This window comes from Ranitomeya variabilis, chromosome 5 (genome assembly GCF_051348905.1).
Source record: "Ranitomeya variabilis isolate aRanVar5 chromosome 5, aRanVar5.hap1, whole genome shotgun sequence".
Lineage (NCBI taxonomy): Eukaryota > Metazoa > Chordata > Amphibia > Anura > Dendrobatidae > Ranitomeya > Ranitomeya variabilis.
In genome coordinates, this window is record NC_135236.1 from 15986693 (window position 1) to 16007244 (window position 20552).

A 20552-nucleotide genomic window follows, 5' to 3' on the forward strand; every position below is an offset into this window, starting at 1 on the left:
GACAATCCGAAGATTCCACCTGACCAGAGGAAAATCGAGGATGAAACCCCGAATTACAGAAAAACGGGGACACCAAAGTGGCAGAGCTGGCCCGATTATTGAGAGCGAACTCCGCCAATGGCAAAAAAGCAACCCAATCATCCTGGTCAGCAGACACAAAACACCTCAGATATGTCTCCAGGGTCTGATTAATCCGCTCGGTCTGGCCATTCGTCTGAGGATGGAAAGCGGACGAAAAAGATAAATCTATGCCCATCCTAGCACAGAATGCCCGCCAAAATCTAGACACGAATTGGGTCCCTCTGTCAGAAACGATATTCTCAGGAATACCATGCAAACGAACAACATTTTGAAAAAACAGAGGAACCAACTCGGAAGAAGAAGGCAACTTGGGCAGAGGAACCAAATGGACCATCTTAGAGAAACGGTCACACACCACCCAGATGACAGACATCTTCTGAGAAACAGGCAGATCTGAAATAAAATCCATCGAGATGTGCGTCCAAGGCCTCTTAGGAATAGGCAAGGGCAACAAAAATCCACTAGCCCGAGAACAACAAGGCTTGGCCCGAGCACAAACGTCACAAGACTGCACAAAGCCTCGCACATCTCGTGACAGGGAAGGCCACCAGAAGGACCTTGCCACCAAATCCCTGGTACCAAAAATGCCAGGATGACCTGCCAACGCAGAAGAATGAACCTCAGAGATGACTCTACTGGTCCAATCATCAGGAACAAACAGTTTATCAGGTGGGCAACGATCAGGTCTATCCGCCTGAAACTCCTGCAAGACCCGCCGCAGGTCTGGAGAAACGGCTGACAATACCACTCCATCCTTAAGGATGCCTGTGGGCTCAGAGTTACCAGGCGAGTCAGGCTCAAAACTCCTAGAAAGGGCATCTGCCTTAACATTCTTAGAACCCGGTAGGTATGACACCACAAAATTAAACCGAGAGAAAAATAATGACCAGCGCGCCTGTCTAGGATTCAGGCGCCTGGCGGTCTCAAGATAAATCAAATTTTTGTGGTCAGTCAATACCACCACCTGATGTCTGGCCCCCTCAAGCCAATGGCGCCACTCCTCAAAAGCCCACTTCATGGCCAAAAGCTCCCGATTCCCAACATCATAATTCCGCTCAGCGGGCGAAAATTTACGGGAAAAGAAGGCACAAGGCCTCATCACGGAGCAGTCAGAACTTTTCTGCGACAACACTGCCCCAGCTCCGATCTCAGAAGCGTCGACCTCAACCTGAAAAGGTAGAGCAACATCAGGCTGACGCAACACAGGGGCAGAGGAAAAACGGCGCTTAAGCTCCCGAAAGGCCTCCACAGCATCAGGGGACCAATCAGCAACATCAGCACCCTTCTTAGTCAAATCGGTCAATGGCTTAGCAATATCCGAAAAACCAGCAATAAATCGACGATAAAAGTTAGCAAAGCCCAAAAATTTCTGAAGACTCTTAAGAGAAGAGGGCTGCGTCCAATCACAAATAGCTTGAACCTTGACAGGATCCATTTCAATGGAAGAGGGGGAAAAAATATATCCCAAAAAGGAAATCCTCTGTACCCCAAAAACACACTTAGAACCCTTCACACACAAAGAATTAAACCGCAAAACCTGAAAAACCCTCCTGACTTGCTGGACATGAGAGTCCCAGTCATCCGAAAAAATCAGAATATCATCCAGATACACAATCATAAATTTATCCAAATAATCGCGAAAAATATCATGCATAAAGGACTGGAAAACTGACGGAGCATTAGAAAGACCAAAAGGCATCACTAAATACTCAAAGTGGCCCTCGGGCGTATTAAATGCGGTTTTCCACTCATCCCCCTGCCTGATTCGCACCAAATTATACGCCCCACGAAGGTCAATCTTAGAGAACCACTTGGCCCCCTTTATGCGAGCAAACAAATCAGTCAGCAACGGCAATGGGTATTGATATTTAACAGTGATTTTATTCAAAAGCCGATAATCAATACATGGTCTCAAAGAGCCGTCTTTTTTTGACACAAAGAAAAAACCGGCTCCTAAGGGAGATGACGATGGACGAATATGTCCCTTTTCCAAGGACTCCTTTATATATTCTCGCATAGCAGCATGTTCAGGCACAGACAGATTAAATAAACGACCCTTTGGGTATTTACTACCCGGGATTAAATCTATGGCACAATCGCACTCTCGGTGCGGAGGTAACGAACCAAGCTTGGATTCTTCAAAGACATCACGATAGTCAGACAGGAACTCAGGAATTTCAGAGGGAATAGATGATGAAATGGAAACCACAGGTACATCCCCATGAGCCCCCTTACATCCCCAGCTCAACACAGACATAGCTCTCCAGTCGAGGACTGGGTTGTGAGATTGCAGCCAAGGCAATCCTAGCACCAAATCATCATGTAGATTATACAGCACCAGAAAGCGAATAATCTCCTGGTGATCCGGATTAATACGCATAGTTACTTGTGTCCAGTATTGTGGTTTATTATTAGCCAATGGGGTGGAGTCAATCCCCTTCAGAGGAATAGGAGTCTCCAAAGGCTCTAAATCATACCCACAGCGTTTGGCAAAGGACCAATCCATAAGACTCAAAGCGGCGCCAGAGTCGACATAGGCGTCCGTGGTAATAGATGACAAAGAGCAAATCAGGGTCACAGATAGAATAAACTTAGACGGTAAGGTGCAAATGGAAACAGATTTACCAAGCTTTTTAGTGCGCTTAGAGCATGCTGATATAACATGAGTAGAATCACCACAATAGAAACACAACCCATTTTTCCGTCTAAAATTCTGCCGCTCGCTTCGGGACAGAATTCTATCACACTGCATACTCTCTGGCGACTTCTCAGTGGACACCGCCAGATGGTGCACTGGTTTGCGCTCCCGCAAACGCCTATCGATCTGAATAGCCATTGTCATGGACTCATTCAGACCCGCAGGCACAGGGAACCCCACCATAACATCCTTAATGGCATCAGAGAGACCCTCTCTGAAAGTCGCCGCCAGGGCGCACTCATTCCACTGAGTAAGCACAGACCATTTACGGAATCTTTGGCAGTAAATTTCCGCTTCATCTTGCCCCTGAGATAGGGACATCAAAGTTTTTTCTGCCTGAAGCTCCAAATGAGGTTCGTCATAAAGCAACCCCAAGGCCAGAAAAAACGCATCCACATTGAGCAACGCAGGATCCCCTGGTGTCAATGAAAAAGCCCAGTCTTGAGGGTCGCCCCGGAGCAAGGAAATCACAATCCTGACCTGCTGTGCAGGGTCTCCGGCAGAGCGAGATTTCAGGGACAAAAATAATTTGCAATTATTTCGAAAATTCTGAAACCCAGATCTATTCCCCGAGAAAAATTCCGGCAAAGGAATTCTCGGCTCAGATACAGGTGCATGACAAACAAAATCTTGCAAATTTTGTACCTTCGTGGCGAGATTATTCAAACCTGCAGTTACACTCTGAAGATCCATTACAAACAGGTGGACACAGAGCCATTCAAAGATTAGAAGGAGAGAAAAAAAAAAAAAAAATTTCAGCAGACTACTTATTTCTCTCCTTTCTCAGCCAAGGATTTTAACCCTTTAGTGGGCCGGTCAAACTGTCATGATCTCAATGGCAAGAGAACATAGCATCAGCATATATAGGAACTAGCTCTTGGAAGATGGGAACTGAGCTGACCATGAACTAAACCTAACGCACAACTAGCAGTGGCCGGGTAGCATGCCTACGTTGATTCTAGATGCCCAGCACCAGCCGGAGGACTAAATAATGCTAGCAGAGGAAAATATTAGTCCTAGCTCACCTCTAGAGAAATACCCCGAAAGGAGACAGAGGCCCCCCACATGTATTGGCGGTGAGTCAAGATGAAATAACAAACGTAGTATGAAAATAGGTTTAGCAAATTTGAGGTCCACTTACTACATAGCAGAAGACAGAAAGGACACTTTCATGGTCAGCTGAAAACCCTATCAAAACACCATCCAGAAATTACTTTAAAACTCTGGCATTAACTCATAACACCAGAGTGGCAATTCCTGTTCACAAGAGCTTTCCAGACACAGTAACGAAACTACAGCTGTGAACTGGAACAAAAATGCAAAAACAAACATGGACAAGAGTCCAACTTATCTAGTAGTTGTCTAGGAGCAGGAACAAGCACAGAGAGGCTTCTGATAACATTGTTGACCGGCAAGCAACTAACAGAGCAGCAAGGTTATATAGCGACTCCCACATCTAGATGGGAACAGGTGAACAGAGAAGATGAAGACACCAGTTCAATTCCACCAGTAGCCACCGGGGGAGCCCAGAATCCAAATTCACAACAATAGCCCCTAAGTCTAGAGTTGTTGAGCCAGCATCATCGTCTGGCTACACAAGGCCTCGAAGGCTCCCTTTTCTGGGAGAAGGAAAACCACTTTTGAAGCCGGAGCAGCAGGAACAAGTATTGGCTTTCATTGCTGCCTCTGCCTCTAGCTCTTTTGCCTCCTCCTCGGAAAGTGCCAAATGTCAGAGCAGTGCGTCATCAGTGGATGCTCCCGGTCAGGAACAAGTTTCTTCCTTGTGTCCTTCACCCAGAACAACAGGTTACTTCATGGAGCTCTTTACACATACCGTGCCTGGGTTAGAAAGGGAAATTGTTAACAGGCCATGCCCATTACAAGATGAATCGGACATGGAGTGCACAGATGCACAGCCACAGCCAGATTATTATGATGTTCATTTGACTCAGATCAGAACATTGCCCTCACAGTGTACTGATCCAGAATCTGACCCCGATGAGACTATGGAGCCCCACACGAACGCTATAGCACCGGCTTACACGGTGACCCAGAGGAAGGTGCACAGGACATAGAAGAGGAGGTCATAGATGACCCAGTTGTTGACCCTGATTGGCAGCCATTGGGGGAACAGGGTGCAGGCGGCAGTAGCTCTGAAGCGGAGGAGGAGGAGCTGCAGCAGGCATCAACATTGCAACAGGTTCCATCTGGCAGGCCCGTATCTGGCCAAAAACGTGTGGCAAAACCAAAACCAGTTGTAGGACAGCGTGGCCATCCAGTTAAAGTAGCTCAGTGTGCAATGCCTGAAAAGGTATCCAATAGTAGGAAGAGTGCAGTCTGGAATATTTTTAACCAAGATCCCAATGATCATTGCAAAGTCATCTGTAAGAAATGCTCAAGGACCTTCAGCAGAGGTCAGAATGTTAAAAATCTAAATACAAGTTGCATGCGTAGACATTTAACCACCATGCACTTGCAAACTACCAAACATTCCTTAACGTTGTAGCACCCTCTCACAATGAAGCTAGTCAGCAACGCGACATCCCCTCCCTCACTGTAAGCCCACCATTTACCACACCACCTGCAGGTAATGTGGCGGTTTCGTCGCAAGGCCAAAGCAGTCAGGGAATCACCAGGTTCGTGGTAGGAAAAACTGTATGTAGGGCAACAGCAAGAATACCATCAAGAACCCTCTCTCAGTCACCCATGTCCACCGGCACCTCTGCTAGTTCCACCCTATGCAGCTCTCCAGTCCAGCTCACTCTACATGAGACTCTCATTAGGAAAAGGAAGTACTCATCCTCGCATCTGCGTACACAGGGTTTGAACGCCCACATTGCTAGACTAATCTCGTTAGAGATGATGCCCTACCGGTTATTTGAAAGTGAAGCTTTCAAAGCCGTGATGGACTACGCTGTACCACGCTACGAGCTACCCAGTCGACACTTCTTTTTGAGAAAAGCCATCCCAGCCCTCCACCAGCATGTAAAAGACCACATTGTCCATGCACTCAGGCAATCTGAGAGTAGAAAGGTGCACCTGACAACAGATGCATGGACCAGTAAGCATGGCCAGGGGCGTTACGTCTCCATCATGGCACACTGGGTTAATGTGGTGGATGCAGGGTCCACAGGGGACAGCAATATTGGGACAGTTCTACCTAGCCCACGGTCTAGGAAACAGTTGGCTGTAGGAGTTCGTCCCCCCTCCTCCTCTGTTGTGAATTGGACTTTTTTGGCTCCCTCTTGTGGTCACTAGCGACATGACACTTTGAGTCTTTCTCCAGCCTGGTCTCCACCTGACTCGTTAGTCCAGGGGTGTTGCTATTTATGCTTCCTGGATTTTCAGTCTGGTGCCTGGCATCGTTGTAATCAGTTCCTTTCTGTTTGCTCCTGTCTGCTGGTCCTGGTTCTTGCAAAATAAGCTAAGTCCTGCTTCCTTATTTTTTGGTTATTTGCATTTGCTCTTATTTCTGTCCAGCTTGTACTAAATGTGATTCCTGATATAGCTGGAAACTCTAGGGGGCTGATATTCTCCCCCCGTGCCGTTAGACGGTTCGGGGGTTCTTGAATATTCAGCGTGGAAATTTTGATAGGGTTTTTGCTGACCGTATAAGTCATCTTCCTATATTCTGCTATTAGTCAGTGGGCCTCTCTTTGCTAAAAACCTAGTTCATTCTTACATTTGTCTTTTCTTCTTACCTCACCGTTATTATTTGTTGGGGGCTTGTATCCAACTTTTGGGGTCTTTTCTCTGGAGGCAAGAAAGGTCTATCTTTTCCCTTCTAGGGTTAGTTAGTTCTCCGGCTGGCGCGAGACGTCTAGAACCAACGTAGGTACGTTCCCCGGCTGCTGCTATTTGTGGTGCTAGGATCAGGTATACGGTCAGCCTAGTTACCACTGCCCTATGAGCTGGTTTTTTGTGTTTGTAGACTTGGTTATAAATTCTGAGACCCTCTGCCATTGGGGTCATAACAGTATGCCAGGCCGAAGGTGAATGTTTAATGCATTGCAGAAGTGGGATAATAAGAAAGGAAATTCTGAGTTGTTTTTTTTTGTTTCTCTTTCTTCCTCCCCTTTACCTCAGAGTGGCTTGAGTTTGCTGCAGACATGAATGTCCAGACTTTGATTACTAGTGTGGATTAGCTTGCTGCTCATGTGCAGGGTATTCAAGATTTTGTTACCAGTAGTCCTATGTCTGAACCTAAAATACCTATTCCTGAACTGTTCTCTGGAGACCGATTTAAGTTTAGGAATTTCAGGAATAATTGTAAATTGTTTCTATCTCTGAGACCCCGTTCGTCTGGAGACTCAGCTCAGCAAGTTAAAATTGTTATCTCTTTCTTGCGGGGCGACCCTCAGGATTGGGCTTTCTCGTTAGCGCCAGGAGATCCGGCATTGGCAAATATTGATGCGTTTTTTCTAGCGCTCGGATTGCTTTACGAGGAACCCAATCTTGAAATTCAGGCAGAAAAAGCCTTGCTGGCTATCTCTCAGGGCCAGGATGAAGCTGAAGTGTATTGCCAAAAATTTCGGAAATGGTCCGTGCTTACTCAGTGGAATGAGTGTGCTCTGGCTGCAAATTTCAGAAATGGCCTTTCTGAAGCCATTAAGAATGTGATGGTGGGTTTCTCCATTCCTACAAGTCTGAATGATTCCATGGCACTGGCTATTCAAATTGACCGGCGTTTGCGGGAGCACAAAGCCGCTAATCCTCTGGTGGTGTTGTCTGAACAAACACCTGATTTAATGCAATGTGGTAGAATTCAGACTAAAAATGAACGGAAAAATCATAGACGTCAGAATGGGTTGTGTTTTTACTGTGGTGATTCTACACATGTTATATCAGCATGCTCTAAACGCCTAACAAGGGTTGTTAGTCCTGTCGCCATTGGTAATTTACAACCTAATTTTATTTTGTCTGTGACTTTAATTTGCTCATTGTCTTCCTACCCTGTTATGGCGTTTGTGGATTCAGGTGCTGCCCTGAGTCTTATGGATCTGTCATTTGCCAAGCGCTGTGGTTTTGTTCTGGAGCCGTTGGTAAATCCTATCCCTCTTAGAGGTATTGATGCTACGCCATTGGCGGAAAATAAGCCGCAGTTTTGGACACAGGTGACCATGTGCATGGCTCCTGAGCATCGGGAGGTGATTCGTTTTCTTGTTCTGCATAAAATGCATGATTTGGTCGTTTTGGGTCTGCCATGGTTACAGATCCATAATCCAGTTTTGGATTGGAAGGCAATGTCTGTGTCAAGTTGGGGCTGTCAGGGAATTCATGGTGATTCCCCGCCGGTGTCTATTGCTTCCTCTACTCCTTCGGAAGTCCCTGAGTATTTGTTTGATTATCAGGATGTATTCAGCGAGTCCAGGTCCAGTGCTCTTCCTCCTCATAGGGATTGTGACTGCGCTATAGATTTGATTCCAGGTAGTAAATTTCCTAAGGGAAGATTATTTAATCTGTCTGTACCTGAGCATACCGCAATGCGTTCGTATATCAAGGAGTCTCTGGAGAAGGGGCATATCCGTCCATCCTCTTCCCCTCTTGGTGCGGGATTCTTTTTTGTGGCCAAGAAGGACGGATCTTTGAGACCTTGTATAGACTATCGGCTTCTGAATAAAATCACTGTTAAATTTCAGTATCCTTTGCCTCTGTTGTCAGACTTGTTTGCCCGGATTAAGGGTGGCAAGTGGTTCACCAAGATAGATCTTCGTGGTGCGTACAACCTTGTGCGCATTAAGCAAGGAGATGAATGGAAAACTGCATTTAATACGCCCGAAGGTCATTTTGAGTACTTGGTGATGCCTTTTGGGCTCTCTAATGCTCCCTCAGTGTTTCAGTACTTTATGCATGATATTTTCCGGAAGTATCTGGATAAATTTATGATTGTTTATCTGGATGATATTCTGGTTTTCTCTGAAGATTGGGACTCACATGTGGAGCAGGTCAGGATGGTGTTTCAGGTTTTGCGTGAGAATGCTTTGTTTGTTAAAGGCTCAAAGTGTCTCTTTGGAGTACAGAAGGTTCCCTTTTTGGGTTTTATTTTTTCCCCTTCTGCGGTGGAGATGGACCCAGTCAAGGTCCGAGCTATTCATGATTGGTCTCAACCCACGTCAGTTAAGAGTCTTCAGAAGTTCTTGGGTTTTGCTAACTTCTACCGTCGTTTTATCGCTAACTTTTCTAGCGTTGTTAAACCTTTGATGGATATGACCAAGAAAGGTTCTGATGTTGCTAACTGGGCTCCTGCAGCCGTGGAAGCTTTCCAAGAGCTGAAGCGCCGGTTTACTTCGGCGCCTGTTTTGTGCCAGCCTGATGTCTCACTTCCCTTTCAGGTTGAAGTGGATGCTTCTGAGATCGGGGCAGGGGCCGTTTTGTCGCAGAGAGACCCTGGTTGCTCGGTAATGAGACCATGTGCTTTTTTTTCTAGGAAGTTTTCGCCTGCTGAGCGGAACTATGATGTTGGCAATCGGGAGTTGTTGGCCATGAAGTGGGCATTTGAGGAGTGGCGTCATTGGCTCGAGGGTGCTAAGCATCGTGTGGTGGTCTTGACTGATCATAAGAATCTGATGTACCTCGAGTCTGCTAAACGCCTTAATCCTAGACAGGCCCGTTGGTCATTGTTTTTCTCCCGTTTTGACTTTGTGGTCTCGTACCTACCAGGTTCAAAGAATGTGAAGGCTGATGCTCTTTCAAGGAGTTTTGTGCCTGACTCTCCTGGAGTCTCAGAGCCAGCTGGTATTCTTAAAGAGGGAGTAATCTTGTCAGCCATTTCTCCAGATTTGCGACGTGTGTTGCAGAGATTTCAGGCTGGTAGACCTGACTCTTGTCCACCTGACAGACTGTTTGTTCCTGATAAATGGACCAGCAGAGTCATTTCCGAGGTTCATTCCTCGGTGTTGGCAGGGCATCCGGGGATTTTTGGCACCAGAGATTTGGTGGCTAGGTCCTTTTGGTGGCCTTCCTTGTCACGGGATGTGCGGTCATTTGTGCAGTCCTGTGGGACTTGTGCTCGAGCTAAGCCTTGCTGTTCTCGTGCCAGCGGGTTGCTCTTGCCCTTGCCTGTCCCGAAGAGGCCTTGGACACACATTTCCATGGATTTCATTTCAGATCTTCCGGTGTCTCAGGGCATGTCTGTCATCTGGGTGGTATGTGATCGCTTTTCCAAGATGGTCCATTTGGTGCCTTTGCCTAAGCTGCCTTCCTCTTCCGATCTGGTTCCTTTATTCTTTCAGAATGTGGTTCGTTTGCACGGCATTCCTGAGAATATCGTATCTGACAGAGGATCCCAGTTTGTTTCCAGGTTCTGGCGATCCTTTTGTGCTAAGATGGGCATTGATTTGTCGTTTTCGTCTGCCTTTCATCCTCAGACTAATGGCCAAATGGAGCGAACAAATCAGACTCTAGAGGCTTATTTGAGGTGTTTTGTTTCTGCAGATCAGGATGATTGGGTGACCTTCTTGCCATTGGCTGAGTTTGCCCTTAATAATCGGGCTAGTTCCGCTACTTTGGTTTCGCCATTCTTCTGCAACTCTGGTTTTCATCCTCGTTTTTCCTCGGGACATGTTGAGCCCTCTGACTGTCCTGGGGTAGATTCTGTGGTGGATAGGTTGCAGCGGATCTGGAATCATGTGGTGGACAACCTAAAGTTGTCACAGGAGAAGGCTCAGCGTTTTGCCAACCGCCGCCGCGGTGTGGGTCCCCGACTTCGTGTTGGGGATTTGGTGTGGCTGTCTTCTCGGTTTGTTCCTATGAAGGTCTCCTCTCCTAAATTTAAGCCTCGCTTCATTGGTCCTTATAAGATTTTGGAAATCCTTAATCCTGTGTCCTTTCGCTTGGATCTTCCGGTGTCGTTTGCCATTCACAACGTGTTCCATAGGTCTTTGTTGCGGTGCTACGTTGTGCCTGTGGTTCCTTCTGTTGAGCCTCCTGCTCCGGTGTTGGTTGAGGGCGAGTTGGAGTACGTGGTGGAGAAGATCTTGGATTCTCGTCTCTCCAGACGGAGGCTTCAGTATCTGGTCAAGTGGAAGGGCTATGGTCAGGAGGATAATTCCTGGGTGGTCGCCTCTGATGTTCATGCGGCCGATTTTGTTCGTGCCTTTCACGCTGCTCATCCTGATCGTCCTGGTGGTCTTGGTGAGGGTTCAGTGACCCCTCCTTAAGGGGGGGGTACTGTTGTGAATTGGACTTTTTGGCTCCCTCTTGTGGTCACTAGCGACATGACACTTTGAGTCTTTCTCCAGCCTGGTCTCCACCTGATTCGTTAGTCCAGGGGTGTTGCTATTTATGCTTCCTGGATTTTCAGTCTGGTGCCTGGCATCATTGTAATCAGTTCCTTTCTGTTTGCTCCTGTCTGCTGGTCCCGGTTCTTGCAAAATAAGCTAAGTCCTGCTTCCTTATTTTTTGGTTATTTGCATTTGCTCTTATTTCTGTCCAGCTTGTACTAAATGTGATTCCTGATATAGCTGGAAGCTCTAGGGGGCTGATATTCTCCCCCCGTGCCGTTAGACGGTTCGGGGGTTCTTGAATATTCAGTGTGGAAATTTTGATAGGGTTTTTGCTGACCGTATAAGTCATCTTCCTATATTCTGCTATTAGTCAGTGGGCCTCTCTTTGCTAAAAACCTAGTTCATTCTTACGTTTGTCTTTTCTTCTTACCTCACCGTTATTATTTGTTGGGGGCTTGTATCCAACGTTTGGGATCTTTTCTCTGGAGGCAAGAAAGATCTATCTTTTCCCTTCTAGGGTTAGTTAGTTCTCCGGCTGGCGCGAGACATCTAGAACCAACGTAGGTACGTTCCCCGGCTGCTGCTATTTGTGGTGCTAGGATCAGGTATATGGTCAGCCTAGTTACCACTGCCCTATGAGCTGTTTTTTTGTGTTTGTAGACTTGGTTATAAATTCTGAGACCCTCTGCCATTGGGGTCATAACACTCCTCCTCATCCTCCAGCGGAAGCGAGAGCTCATCCACAGACCGCAGTCGCACGACCACTCCATCCGCAGCTGCCACTGTTGCACACGAGGTGTCCAATTATGGAACAGCTAGTGGCAAGCGTCAGCAGGCTGTATTGGCAATGAAGTGTTTGGGCGACAACAGACACACCGCGGAAGTTCTGTCCGAGTCCTTGCAGCAAGAAATTCAGTCATGGCTGGGCACTGTACATCTTGAGGCAGGCAAGGTAGTGAGTTACATAGGTACATAGTTATTAAGGTTGAAGGAAGACTTTAAGTCCATCTAGTTCAACCCATAGCCTAACCTAACATGCCCTAACATGTTGATCCAGGGTAAGGCAAAAAAAACCCATGTGGTAAGAGTAAGCTCCACCATGGGGAAAAAAATTCCTTCCCGACCCCACATACGGCAATCAGTCTAGTTCCCTGGATCAACGCCTTATCAAGGAATCTAGTGTATATACCCTGTAACATTATACTTTTCCAGAAAGGCATCCAGTCCCCTCTTAAATTTAAGTAATGAATCACTCATTACAACATCATACGGCAGAGAGTTCCATAGTCTCACTGCTCTTACAGTAAAGAACCCGCGTCTGTTATTATGCTTAAACCTTTTTTCCTCCAGACGTAGAGGATGCCCCCTTGTCCCTGTCACTGGTCTATGATTAAAAAGATCATCAGAAAGGTCTTTGTACTGTCCCCTCATATATTTATACATTAACATAAGATCACCCCTTAGCCTTCGTTTTTCCACACTAAATAGCCCCAAGTGTAATAACCTATCTTGGTATTGCAGACCCCCCAGTCCTCTAATAACCTTGGTCGCTCTTCTCTGCACCCGCTCTAGTTCAGCTATGTCTTTCTTATACACCGGAGACCAGAACTGTGCACAGTATTCTAAGTGTGGTCGCACTAGTGACTTGTATAGAGGTAAAATTATGTTCTCCCCATGGGCATCTATTCCTCTTTTAATACATCCCATTATTTTATTTGCCTTTGTAGCAGCTGCCTGACACTGGCCACTGAATATGAGTTTGTCATCCACCCATACACCCAGGTCTTTTCATTGACAGTTTTACCCAGAGTTTTAGAATTAAGCACATAGTTATACATTTTATTACTTCTACCCAAGTGCATGACCTTACATTTATCCCCATTAAAGCTCATTTGTCATTTATCAGCCCAAGCTTCTAGTTTACATGAATCATCCTGTAATATAAAATTGTCCTCCTCTGTATTGATTACCATGCAGAGTTTAGTGTCATCTGCAAATATTGAAATTCTACTCTGAATGCCCCCTACAAGGTCATTAATAAATATGTTAAAAAGAAGAGGGCCCAATACTGACCCCTGTGGTACCCCACTACTAACCGCGACCAAGTCCGAGTGTGCTCCATTAATAACCACCCTTTGTTTCCTATCCCTGAGCCAGCTCTCAACCCACTTGCACATATTTTCCCCTATCCCCATTATTCTCATTTTATGTATCAACCTTTTGTGTGGCACCATATCAAAAGCTTTTGAAAAGTCCATATACACTACATCCACTGGGCTCCCTTGGTCCAGTCCGGAACTTACCTCTTCATAGAAGCTGATCAAATGAGTCTGACATGAACGGTCCCTAGTAAATCCGTGCTGATACTGGGTCATGAGGTTATTCCTCTTCAGATACTCCAGTATAGCATCCCTTAGAATGCCCGCCAGGATTTTACCCACAGTAGAGGTTAAGCTTACTGGCATATAATTACCGAGTTCAGTTTTTGTCCCCTTTTTGAATATTGGCACCACATTTGCTATACGCCAGTCCTGTGGTACAGACCCTGTTATTATGGAGTCTTTAAAGATTAAAAATAATGGTCTATCAATGACTGTGCTTAATTCCTGCAGTACTCGGGGGTGTATCCCATCCGGGCCCGGAGATTTGTCAATTTTAGTGATTTTTAGACGCCGCCGTACTTCCTGCTGGGTTAAGCAGGTGACATTTAATGGGGAATTTTTATCACTAGTCATATTGGGTGCCATGGGATTTTCTTTTGTAAATACTGATGAAAAAAAAGTCATTTAGCATATTGGCTTTTTCCTCATCCTCATCCACCATTTCACCCAGACTATTTTTAAGGGGGCCAGCACTATCATTTTTTAGTTTCTTACTATTTATGTAGTTAAAGAATATTTTGGGGTTATTTTTGCTCTCTCTAGCAATGAGTCTCTCTGTCTCAATCTTTGCTGCCTTGATTTGCTTTTTGCAGAATTTATTTAATTTGTTGTATTTATTTAATGCCTCCTCACTACCTACTTCCTTTAATTCTCTAAATGCTTTCTTTTTGTCCCTTATTGCGCCCCTTACAGCTCTATTTAGCCATATTGGATTCCTCCTATTTCTAGTATGTTTATTCCCATACGGTATATACTGTGCACAGGTCCTATCCAGGATGCTAATAAACGTCTCCCACTTTCTTTGTGTATTTTTATGTCTCAGGATATCGTCCCAGTTAATTGCACCAAGATCCTCTCTCATCCGTTGGAAATTTGCCCTCCTGAAGTTAAGTGTCCTTGTAACCACTCTACTACACATCTTATTAAAGGAGACATGAAAACTTATTATTTTGTGATCACTATTCCCCAAGTGACCCCCAACCCTTATATTTGATATGCGGTCTGGCCTGTTGGTTAATATTAAGTCTAGCAGTGCCCCCCTCCTTGTTGGGTCCTGAACCAGTTGTGAAAGGTAATTGTCTCCCATAGTTGTCAGACACCGATCACCTTTACTGGAACTGCAGGTTTCTGTTCCCCAATCTGTTTCAGGGTATTTGAAATCCCCCATAATAATGACTTCTCCTTGAGTCGCAGCTTCATCTATTTGCTTTACGAGGATATTCTCCATTGCTTCCATTATTTTTGGAGACTTATAACAAACCCCTATTAGTAATTTATTATTTTTTCCCCCTCCCCTTATCTCCACCCACAGGGACTCTACATTTTCATTAAATTCACCTATGTTATCACGCAGGATGGGTTTTAAGGTGGATTTTACATACAGACACACCCCTCCCCCTCGCTTATCTGTACGGTCATTTCTGAACAGACTAGGGTTGAGCGAAACGGGTCGTTCATTTTCAAAAGTCGCCGACTTTTGGCAAAGTCGAGTTTCATGAAACCCGATCCGACCCCTGTGCGGGGTCGGCCATGCGGTACGCGACTTTCGCGCCAAAGTCGCGTTTCAATGACGCGAAAAGCGCCATTTCTCAGCCAATGAAGGTGAACGCAGAGTGTGGGCAGCGTGATGACATAGGTCCTGGTCCCCACCATCTTAGAGAAGGGCATTGCAGTGATTGGCTTGCTTTCTGCAGCGTCACAGGGGCTATAAAGGGGCGTTCCCGCCGACCGCCATCTTACTGCTGCTGATCTGAGCGTAGGGAGAGGTTGCTGCCGCTTCTTCAGAAGCAGGGAGAGTGATAGGCAGGGTACATAAAGCTGCAAACCGCTTGTGCTGTAGCGATTTCCACTGTCCAATACCACCTTTTGTTTGCAGGGACACTGGAAGCTACATTTTTTTTCCTCTGCGCTGTCGCTCATTGGGCTGCCCTAGAAGGCTCCCTGACCCTGATAGCTGCATTGCTGTGCCTGTGTGTGTACGACGCTGTGCAAACCAACTGCTTTTTTCAAAGCACAAATCCTGTTGTTCCTTCCTTTCTGCACAGCTATCTTTTTTGTTTGTCCACACTTTTTATTTAATTTGTGCCTCAGTCCACTCCTTATTGCTGCCTGCCATACCTGGCTGAGATTACTGCAGCGAGATAGTAATTGTAGGACAGTCCCTGTTTTTTTTTTTTTTTTTGTGGGAGATTAAGATTGGCATTTCTGCTAGAGTGCCATCCCTGTGTGTGCCATCTCTCACTCAGTGGGCCATAGAAAGCCTATTAATTTTTTTGCTTGATTTGGGTTCTAAAATCTACCTGAAAAAAAATCACTACATCAATCAGTGGGAGAAAAATATTGGCCTCAGTCAGGGCTTGTGTGCCACTCCTGACTCCTGTGGGTGCCATCTCTCACTCAGTGGGCCATAGAAAGCCTATTTATTTTTTTGCTTGATTTGGGTTCTAAAATCTACCTGAAAAAAAAACACTACATCAATCAGTGGGAGAAAAATATTGGCCTCAGTCAGCGCTTGTGTGCCACTCCTGACTCCTGTGTGTGCCATCTCTCACTCAGTGGGCCATAGAAAGCCTTATTTTTTTTTTTTTATTATTTGGTTTCTAAATTGTCCCTGAAAAAATCATTTTATCTTATTTGGTTTCTAAAGTCTCCCTGAGAAAAAAAAAAATAGGTGGGAGATTAATATTGACATTTGCGCTTGAGTGACAGTCCTGCGTGTGTGGCATCTCTGTGATTTGGTGCCACAGAAAACAGAGTGTGTAACATTGTGCCTGATTTTCCTTGTGGTCTCACCAACCTGTTAAGGAATATTGAAATCATTCTGAAGTTATAGCTCACCGTGTAAGTTGTTTGACAGCAACAAATAAAGTTACTTTGGTTAAGTTTTTAAAACAATGAGGGAGTCTGGTGCAAGAGGTCGTGGCCGTGGGCGTTCATTGTCAGGTGGTAATGATGGTAGTGGTAGTGGAGCATCAGGTGGTCGTGGGGATAAAAATATTCCACCTAAGTCTGGAGCTGTGGAGCCAGTTTCGTTGTCTGGCTACACAAGGCCTCGAACGCTCTCTTTTCTGGGAGTAGGAAAACCGCTTTTAAAGCCGGAGCAGCAACATCAAGTTTTGGCTTACATTGCAGACTCAGCCTCTAGCTCTTTTGCCTCCTCTTCTGAAACTGGTAAATGTAAAAGCAGCGCGTCGCTTGTGGATGTTCACGGTCAGGGACAAGTCGCTTCCTTGTCCTCTTCAGCAAAAACTACAACAAGAGAGAAGGATGCAGCAGGCGACACAACGGGTTACTCCATGGAGCTCTTTACACATACCGTCCCTGGCTTAGAAAGTGAAACACTTAACAGGCCATGCCCATTATAAGTAGATTCTGACATGGAGTGCACTGATGCACAGCCACAGCCAGAGTACTATGCTGCTCCTTTGACTCAGACCACAACATTGCCCTCTCAGGGTACTGATCCACAATCAGACCCTGATGAGACTATGTTGCCCCGCCACGAACGCTATACCACCGACCGACACAGTGACACAGACGAAGTTGCACACGAGCTCGAAGAGGAGGTAATAGATGACCCAGTTGTTGACCCCGATTGGCAGCCATTGGGGGAACAGGGTGCAGGCGGCAGTAGTTCAGAAGCGGAGGTGGAGGAGGGGCCGCAGCAGGCATCAACATCGCAACAGGTTCCATCTGCCGGGCCCGTATCTGGCCCAAAACGCGTGTCAAAGCCAAAACCTGTTGGAGGACAGCGTGGCCATCTGGTTAAAGCTCAGTCTGCAATCCCTGAAAAGGGATCTGATGCTAGGAAGAGTGCAGTCTGGCATTTTTTTAAACAACATCCAATTGATCAGCGCAAAGTCATCTGTCAAAAATGTTCAACTAGCTTAAGCAGAGGTCAGAATCTGAAAAGTCTCAATACTAGTTGCATGCATAGACACTTAACTACCATGCATTTTCAAGCCTGGACTAACTACCAAACGTCCCTTAAGGTTGTAGCACCCTCGGCCAATGAAGCTAGTCAGCAACGCAACATCCCTTCCGTCACTGTAAGGCCACCATTTTCCGCACCACCGGCAGTATCTGTGCAGGTTTCTTTGCCAGCCAAAAGCAGTCAGGGTCAGGGAATCACCAGTTTTGTAGGAGGAAATATTGCATCTAGGGCACCGGCGGAAACAATACCGTCTCCAACCGTCTCTCAGTCTGCCATGTCCACCGGCACACCCGAAAGTTCCACGATCTCCAGCTCTCCAGTCCAGCTCACACTACATGAGACTCTGGTTAGAAAAAGGAAGTACTTATCCTCGCATCCACGTACACAGGGTTTTAACGCCCACATAGCTAGACTAATCTCGTTAGAGATGATGCCCTACCGGTTAGTTGAAAGCGAAGCTTTCAAAGCCCTGATGGAGTACGCTGAACCATGATACGAGCTACCCAGTCGACACTTTTTTTCCAGAAAAGCCATCCCAGCCCTGCACCAGCATGTTAAGCAGCGCATCGTCCATGCACTCAGGCAATCTGTGAGTACAAAGGTGCACCTGACTACAGATGCATGAACCAGTAGGCATGGCCAGGGACGTTATGTGTCCATCACGGCACACTGGGTGAATGTGGTGGATGCAGGGTCCACAGGGGACATCAATTTCGGGACAGTTGTGCCTAGCCCACGGTGTAGGAAACAGTTGGCTGTAGGCGTTCGCACCCCCTCCTCCTCCTCCTCCTCGTCCTCCTGCAGAAGCTACAGCTCTTCCACAGACCGCAGTCGGCCAACCACTCCATCGGCAGATGACACTGTTGCACACCAGTTGTCCCATTATGGGCCAGCTACTGGCAAGCGTCAGCAGGCTGTATTGGCTATGAAGTGTTTTGGCGACAACAGACACACCGCGGAAGTTCTGTCCGAGTTCTTGCAACAAGAAACGCAGTCGTGGCTGGGCACAGTAGATCTTGAGGCAGGCAAGGTAGTGAGTGATAACGGAAGGAATTTCATGGCTGCCATCTCCCTTTCCCAACTGAAACACATTCCTTGCCTGGCTCACACCTTAAACCTGGTGGTGCAGTGCTTATTGAAAACTTATCCTGGGTTCTCCGACCTGCTCCTCAAAGTGCGTGGACTTTGCTCACATATCCGACGTTCGCCTGTACACTCCAGCCGTATGCAGACCTATCAGCGGTCTTTGAACCTTCCCCAGCATCGCCTAATCATAGGCATTGCAACAAGGTGGAACTCAACACTGCACATGCTTCAGAGACTGTGCCAACAGAGGCGGGCTGTTATGTTTTTGTGGGAGGATACACATACACGGGCAGGCAGTAGGATGGCAGACATGGAGTTGTCAGGTGTGCAGTGGTCGAAGATACAAGACATGTGTCAAGTCCTTCAGTGTTTTGAGGAATGCACACGGCTGGTTAGTGCAGACAACGCCATAATAAGCATGAGCATCCCCCTAATGTGTCTGCTGATGCAAAGTTTGATGCACATAAAGGATCAGGCGTCTGCACCAGAGGAAGAGGAAAGCCTTGATGACAGTCAGCCATTGTCTGGTCAGGGCAGTGTACAGGACGAGGTAGCGGGCGAAGAGGAGGTGGAGGACGAGGAGGATGATGGGGATGAGTATATTTTTAATGCGGAAGCTTTCCCGGGGGCACTGCAAATTGGTTGCGTGGCAAGGCCGGGTTCTGGTTTTTTGAGGGACACAAGTGACGTAGATTTGCCTGAAACTGCCCCTCAACCAATCACAACCGGAGATTTGACAACTGCAACTTTGGCCCACATGGCGGATTATGCCTTACGTATCCTAAAAAGGGACACACGCATTACGAAAATGATGAACAATGACGATTACTGGTTGGCCTGCCTCCTTGATCCACGCTATAAAGGCAAATTGCAAAATATTATGCCACATGAGAACTTGGAACTAATATTAGCAACCAAACAATCAACTCTTGTTGACCGTTTGCTTCAGGCATTCCCAGCACACAGCGCACGTGATCGTTCTCACACGAGCTCCAGGGGGCAGCAGACTAGGAGTGTTAGGGGTGCACACATCAGAAGTGGCGTTGGACAGAGGGGTTTTCTGACCAGGTTGTGGAGTGATTTTGCTATGACCGCAGACAGGACAGGTACTGCTGCATCAATTGAAAGTGACAGGAGACAACATTTGTCCAGTATGGTTACTAACTATTTTTCATCCCTTATCGATGTTCTCCCTCAACCATCATTCCCATTTGATTACTGGGCATAAAAATTAGACACCTGGCCAGAATTGGCAGAATATGCATTGCAGGAGCTTGCTTGGCCAGCAGCAAGTGTCCTATCAGAAAGAGTATTCAGTGCTGCAGGTTCAATATTAACCAAAAAAAGGACTTGTCTGGCTACCCAAAATGTTGATGATCTAACATTCATTAAAATGAACCACAACTGGATTTCGAAATCTTTTGCCCCACCTTGCCCGGCCGACACCTAGCTTTCCTATGAAAAGCTCTTGCCTGTGGACTACTGTGAATTACTTTTCTAATGTCTAATTTGCTGCAGCTGATTGTCCAGCATACGACATGTTTACACCTCCCTAAATGGCCAAACTCCCCACACGGGGCCGTGGTATTGCAACTTGGCGCAAGCACCCGTGAGACTGCTGTTTGTCTGAAGAGGTGGGTGTGCTCGCTTTTGGTTGACGGCATTGCTACTGGGTCCCTCATAGTACAATAGTGTCTCTGGCGGTGGTGGTGCGCACCCAACGTCAGACACACTGTTGTAACATGAGGGGCCCTGGGCCTGTATCGCCGGCCACAAGAGAGTTCACCCACCCCCAGGTCAAACATTGCTCTACCACTTCCACAGTTATCTATCACACTTCCACCAATGTTTAGTCTCTATGCGCTGACATCCTTCCATACCTGCCACTGACAATACCATTGTGTTGACATGTATGATGGTACTTAACATAGTCAGGGGCAGTGTCCTCTATTTACCACAGTAAATACTTTGCGCTAAATTAGTAGGTCTGAAACAACGCAGAGGATCCCACCCCTGAACCTAATGATTGCACCCTTTAGTGTTTTTGTTTTGTTTTAATGCGAGACATTCATATTTATTTGTTGTTTTGGACTACTAACTGGCAGACACTCATTACAATCGGCCTCCGTTGACCAGACCACTGCTGC